The sequence below is a fragment of the Oryx dammah genome, unplaced genomic scaffold, assembly GCF_014754425.2.
Source record: "Oryx dammah isolate SB20612 unplaced genomic scaffold, SCBI_Odam_1.1 HiC_scaffold_23, whole genome shotgun sequence".
In the NCBI taxonomy this organism is placed as follows: Eukaryota; Metazoa; Chordata; class Mammalia; order Artiodactyla; family Bovidae; genus Oryx; species Oryx dammah.
In genome coordinates, this window is record NW_024070207.1 from 24,814,713 (window position 1) to 24,821,516 (window position 6,804).

The 6,804-nt window shown below is 41.9% G+C and overlaps 1 pseudogene; it reads right to left on the reverse strand.

Annotated features, from left to right (window-relative positions):
• Positions 1 to 1,799: 1,799 nt before the first annotated feature.
• On the reverse strand, positions 1,800 to 4,993 carry LOC120882593 (annotated as a pseudogene).
• Positions 4,994 to 6,804: the final 1,811 nt, after the last annotated feature.

The window sequence follows — 6,804 nt, forward strand, 5'->3', positions numbered from 1 at the left end:
TTTAAAAGCACCTCCACATTCCCCACTCCCCCAAACCCCTGACTACCACCATTTTACCCTCTTTTTCCATGAAGCTGACTACTTTAGATACTCATCTAAGTAGAAACATGCAGTATTTGTCCTTCTGTGACTGGCTTATTTCACTTACCATAATGTTCTCAGGATTTATCCATGCTGTTGCATATGGCAGATTTCATTATATTTTAAGGCTGAATAATATTCCACTGTATATGTGTGTATATGCATATGTATGCAACATTTTCTTTATCCCTTCCTCTATCAATCAATACTTATGCTGTTTCTACACCTTGAAAGTGAAAGAGTTAGTCATTCAGTCATGTCCGACTCCTTGTGACCCCATGGACTCTAGCGGGCCAGGTTCCTCTGTCCATGGGATTTCCTAGGTGAGAATACTGGAGTGGGTTGCCAGTTCCTTCTCCAAGGGATCTTCCCAACCCAGGGATTGAACCCAGGCCTCCTGCATTGCAGGCAGTGTCTTTACCATTTATTCTATATCTTGGCTATTATAAATAATGCTGCAGTGAACATGGAAAAATAGACACCTCTTTGAGATCTCAATTTCAATTCTTTTGGATACAAAGCCAGAAGCGGCACTGCAGGATCATATGGCCCATCTATTACTTTTTTTTTTTTTTTGAGGGAACTCCATATTGTTTTCCATAATGACTGTACATTCCCATCAAAAGAGCACAAGGATTCCAATTTCTCTACATTCTGGCCAACACTTTTATCTGTTGTCTTTTTGATAATAGTCATCCTAACAGATGTGAAGTAATTTTGATTTGCAATTCCATCATGATTAGTTGGGCTTCCCAGGTAGCTCAGCAGGAGAGTTACAGCAATGCAGGAGACCCTAGTTTGATTCCTGGGTGGAGAAGATCCCCTGGAGGAGGGCATGGCAACCCACTCCAGTATTCTTGCCTGGAGAATCCCAATGGACAGAGGAGCCTGGCAGGCTATAGTTCATGGGGTCGCAAAGAGTTGGACAAGACTGAGCAATCAAGCACAGCATAGCACAACACATGATTAGTTATGTTGACAGTTTTTCATATATTTGTATATATTCCTTAAAAAAATGAAAAGGCAGAAAACAGACTTTATTCCAAAACAGACTTTTAAAAGATGCTGTTAAAGAAAAGGACACGTTACGTTACTAACGCATGTTTCTCACCATTTCTAAGTTTTCCTTCTCCAAGGCGAGCACTCCAGCCAAGCTTTCACGGGTTGTGTTCAAAGCCCTTGGCCCATAAAAATCTGGCCTCACTCTTCTTCCCGAGGGGGCCTCTCAAGTCTTCTGAGCCAGGCAGTAAGAAGAGCTACAAGGCAGGTGACTGCTATGGGTCCACAGGGTTCCAGGCTGGCACCCACTTGTATTTCCAGGAAGGACCCCCATGCAGGGCTGTCCACTGTGTGTCAGAAGCACCCAGAGATAGCTGAGTGAATAAGATCTCTGAAGACCAGACATGACACCAGAAGACGTTGTGTGTTCCCTGGAAGGAGCCAAGATAAGCCAATCATCCTCAACCTGCCAGGGCCACTCAGCCCTGGGTTTGGCGGATAATGGCAGCATCTGTACAGCATGCCTCACCCTGGGCTGGGGGGGCAGGGACCAATTCCAGCACTTCTGGTCGCCCAGCTCCAGGCTGCATGGAGCGCAGCCCTGTGGATGGAGGACCCTGACACTCTCAGGCCCTATTCAGAGCCCCGTCACCGCCCTTGCTGAGCAGGCCATGTGGTCCTGAGGCCAGGGCCAGGCTCCAAAGGATCAAGGAAGAGGTTCAGATGAGGGACTTGACCAGAGTCACCATGTGATCCACACCACATGCCACGTCCACGGGCTCCCCAGGAATAGTCACCCTCCATGGGAAGTACTGGTCTTCCCCCCAGGCACCCTTAGATGTTCTTGCCTCACACAAACAGCTCTCCTCTGTTGGTCAGGGCAGCAAAATGGCCAAATCCACAGTGAATGCAGGAAACCTGGACTCCTGGGTTGAACTCCGTCAGGCCAAAGAGAGTGGGTGGAATCATTTCTGAAAGAATGGTTTCCAGGAGGTTTGGTCCCTTCCCAAGAATTCCGTAGCCCCAGACAAAAACGTGTCCTCTGTTTAATACAGCGCAGCCTGTCCCCCCACACATAGCCTGCTTCACCCATGCCACACCTGAGAAGGGCAAGCACCAGGAGGACTTTCACCTGTCTGGAGTCAGTGACAGAGGCAAGCTGCAGGTACTCAGAGTTCCCCTACCTGAAGAGGCCCCCACTGGCCAACACGACCAGGCAGCAGTCCCCATAAGTATCCACGTGGATGACGTTCACTCCAGCGAGATCTCCGCCCAGCTTGGTAGGCATGCTGGTGATATCATAGTGACCCAGACCTGTCTGCACACCTGTGACCCGGCCACAAGAATACACTTCTCCTTTATCGGTCAGGAACAGACTATGGTCCTGACCACAGGCGACCTGGACCATCTGTCCATCGAAGTCCTGCATCCTATGGACTTTGTGACTTTCACTATAAATTTCGTTTTCGACCACCTTTCTTCCATACTGCCCGTAAGAATTATTCCCCATGCTGAAGACTCCTTCCCCATCTGTCAGGACAAGCAAGTGGGCTCTACCACAGGAGACCTGCAGCACCCGCATCTCCTGAGGTCTGTCCAGCGGCAGTGGCACAGGCGAGGGCTCCAAACCATACTCTTATCCCCTCGTTTTATCTTTCTGGCTCCTGTGAAATCTGAGCTGAGCATCTTTGTTGAGCCTCATACCACCAAACTTTCATAATATCCTTGGTTTTAGAGGACAGCAAATAATTTGGCCCAGCTCCAGACGGTAGGGCACGGCCTGGATCCTGCGGCACGGGGCTGGGGTCCTTAGCTGGGCAGCACGGAGGTGGGCACGCCCAGTGCCGGGGAGAAGCTGAAACCCCGCACGAAGATTCGGTCAGAGTCACGCGCTCACCCACGTGCTGGAACACGGGCATATCCGCCTCCGCTTCCGCTGCCTCACATCAGCTCCACGAGCGCCCGGCCGCTGTCCATTGTCCGCGTGCGGGCCCCAGCCCTTTCAGCCAGCACTCCAGCCGAGCCGCCTCCGCCAGCGCTGCCAGCGCCACCCTCTGTTTCACGCCTTAACAGCCTGTATATATTCCTTGGAGAAATGTCTATTTAAGTCCTTTGTCTGTTTTATAATTTGATTATTCGATTTTTTTTTTTGCTGTTGAGTTGTAGGAGTTTCTCTTATATTTTGTATATTAACCCCTTACCAGATATATGGTTTGCAAATATTTTCTCCCATTCCATAGGTTGTCTTTTGACTCTTTGCTGCGGTGAAGCTTTTTAGTTTGATGTAGTCTCATTTGTCTATTTTTGCTTTTGTTCCTTATGCTTTCAATGTCATATCCATGAAATGACTGCCAAGACCCATGTTATGAAATTTTTCCCCTATGTCTTTTTTTAAAATTGCTGTTTATGGTCTTACACTTAAATCTTTAATCCATTTTTAGTTGATTTTGTGTATGCTGTAAAACAAGGGTCCAATTTCATTCTTTTTGCATGTCTAGTTTTCCCAACGCCATTTGGGTTTTTATTTTGTTGTTTTCAATGTTTAAATTTTTATTTTTTACTGCTTTGTCTTATTTTTTGATGTTTATAAGATTTTTTCTTTTTATTTTTTCCCCTTAAGTTATTACAAAATATTAGCTATATTCCCTGTGTCCAGCACCATTTGTCAAAGAGACCATCCTTTCCTCATTGTGTACTCTTGTTGACTATAAGTATGTTGATATATTGTTGGACTCTCAATTATGTTTGGTGTATGCCAGTATACCACACCATACTATTTTTATGCCAGTACCATACTGTTTTAGTTATTGTCACTTTGTAATGTATTTTGAAATCAAGACATATGATGCCTCCAGCTTTTTCCTTCTTTCTCGAGATTGCTTTGGCTATTCAAGATCCCTTGTGGTTCCATATGAATTTTAGGATTGTTTTACTATTTCTGTTTAAAAAAAAAAAAGTGCCATTGGGGTGTTAATAGGGATTGCATTGAATCTATAGATCACTTTGGATAGAATGGATATTTTTCTCTAAGATGGCCCTCAAGAATCCCTGCCCAGTGGTATTAATTAACTTGTGTGATCACTTCCCCTTGAATGTGAGCTCAATCTAATTAATCATTTCCAATGATAGAATATGGCAAAAATTATGAGATGTCACTTCTAAGATTAGGTTACAAGAAGACTCTGACTTCTCTCTAATTTTCTCTCTCTTTCTTTCTCTTTTTCTTCTTCTCAGGGAACCTAACTGCCCTATAAAGAGGTCCATATAGCAAGGAGCTGAAGGAGGCTTCTAACCAACAAGCATGGAGGAACTGAGGCTCTCAGTCAACAGCCCATGAGGAACTAAATCCTGGTAACAATAACATGAATGTACCTGGAATCAGATTCTCCCTCAGTTGAAACTTCAAATAGGAGCTTTGTGAGCCTCTGAGTCAGAAGCACCCAGCTAGGCTGTGCCCAGATTCCTGACATACAAAACTGATATGATAAACGTTTGTTGGGAGTTCCCCGACAATCCAGTAGTTAAGACTTCATGCTTCCACTGCAGGGGGCACAGTTTGAACCCTGGTAGGGGAACAAAGATCCCCATATCCCACACAGCCAAAACTAAATAACTTAAAAAATTAAAATTAAAAAATAAATGTTTGTTGTTCTAAGTCACTGAGTTTGGGAGTGAATTGTTATGCAGAAATAGGTAACCAGCACAGTAACCAATCTCCCACTTCCATTGTCACTCTCCTGACACTTTGTCTGCTTCCCTTGCTTGGGGCCTCTCAGTCTCCATTACCAGCTGCTCCCCTACATAGATTTCCTCTTCATCCTTCTCAGGTTCTGACTCTTCACATCAGGCTGTCCCTCCATGACAATACCTGCATCCACTTGTTTGGACTCAGATCCACCCTCTGCAGGGACATGTCCTCACCCTGCTGGATCTCCAAGACCCCAGTCTGCACCCCACAACACTCCCCACCATGGATGTCTACCTTGCTCCATCTCACCTAATGGCTTTAGAACTGGATTTTTCAGGAAGGTTAAGCAAAAGGACAGTTGTTGTTTAGTCGCTCAGTCCTATCTGACTCTGTGACCCTATGGACTGAAGCATGACAGGTTTGCCCTTCTTTGGGATTGGAATGAAAACTGACCTTTTCCAGTGTGTGCATTTTGATTTTTAACATATATATTGTCAAGTTATCCTCCAAAAATCTTACATCAGTTTATACTCTAGTCTCTCTCCTTCACCCTGTCCTTTCCTCATCTCATAGAATGCTCATTGTGTTTTTTCTTTCTAGTACTGTTTCTAGGTCTCATCCCAATGAAATGTCAAATGGCTCAATTCTTAAAACCATCTGCTGGGGTTCTCTGAACTGGCATGTCTAAATAGAGAGCTTGTTATTGTTTTGTTAAGTCCCTAAGTCACTTATGACTCTTATGACCCCATGGACTATAGCCCACCAGGCTCCTTTGTCCATGGGATTCCCCAGGCAAGAATACTGGAATGGATTGCCATTTTCTTCTCCAGGGGATTTTCCTGACCCAGGGACTGAACCTGCATCTCCTGGATTGGCAGGTGGATTCTTTAACACCAGGGAAGCACCCAAATAGAGAGTATTTTCCCCTTAAAATGCAAACCCTCTTTCATGCTTACTGACAGTGATGGGCTTCAATCTTTGGTCAGTGAGTTATGATGCAGAAAACTGTAAAGGAGGAAAGAGAAAGTATCTGTTTACAAAGAACAGCAGTATGCTATCCAACAGTTGGTGACAAGAATGTACATTTAAATTGTAGATGTACAGGAACTTTTTCAAAAAGGGTACCCTTTGTTAAGTCTTGAATTAGGACATATCAAGTCAAGAAGGAGCTGTGTCTTCCTCAGCCCTTCTTTTAGCATTTAGGTTGAAATTTGTGCACATATATACATTTCCTCTACCAGGAGCTCTGGCTATTCTGGTTTTATGACTCTGTCTCTTAAAGAAATTCATTTAATTAATGTGTATTATTAATATAATTATTATCAATAAATAATATATGATACATTGTATAATATATAGTGTTATATATATTACACAAATACTTTACATATAATATAATACATAATTATATATAATATAATACATAGTTATGGTATTATAATACATATCATATGTGATATATATTATATATAATATTATAATATAATATATATTATAATATATAATATATGTGATATATAGTATATAATCTACTATGCTACATTACATATGTAAGTTAAAACATATATGTTATATAATGACATTAAATACATTATAATATAATTATTAATATATCACAAAATATAATAATATATAACATGTTAAAATTATATTGTATACCATATAATATACATAACATAATTATGTTAATATACATAACATAAAATATAAAAGTTATAATCTATAATCTATATTATATAACATATTTTAATTAATTACATTATAGTGTATGTTGATTAATATTATATTGCTATTTTAATAACTATATAACATTGTCTACATTAATGCATGTATATAATTTATATAATATTATATATATATAATATATTGTTGTTTCATTCCTAAGTCATATTCAACTCTTTATGACCCCATGGACAGCAGCATAAGAAGCTTCCTGTCCTTCACTATCTTGGAGTTTGTTCCAACGCATGTCCTTTGAATTGGTAATGCCATCCAATCATCTTATCCTCTGTCACCCTCTTCTCCTCTTACTCTCA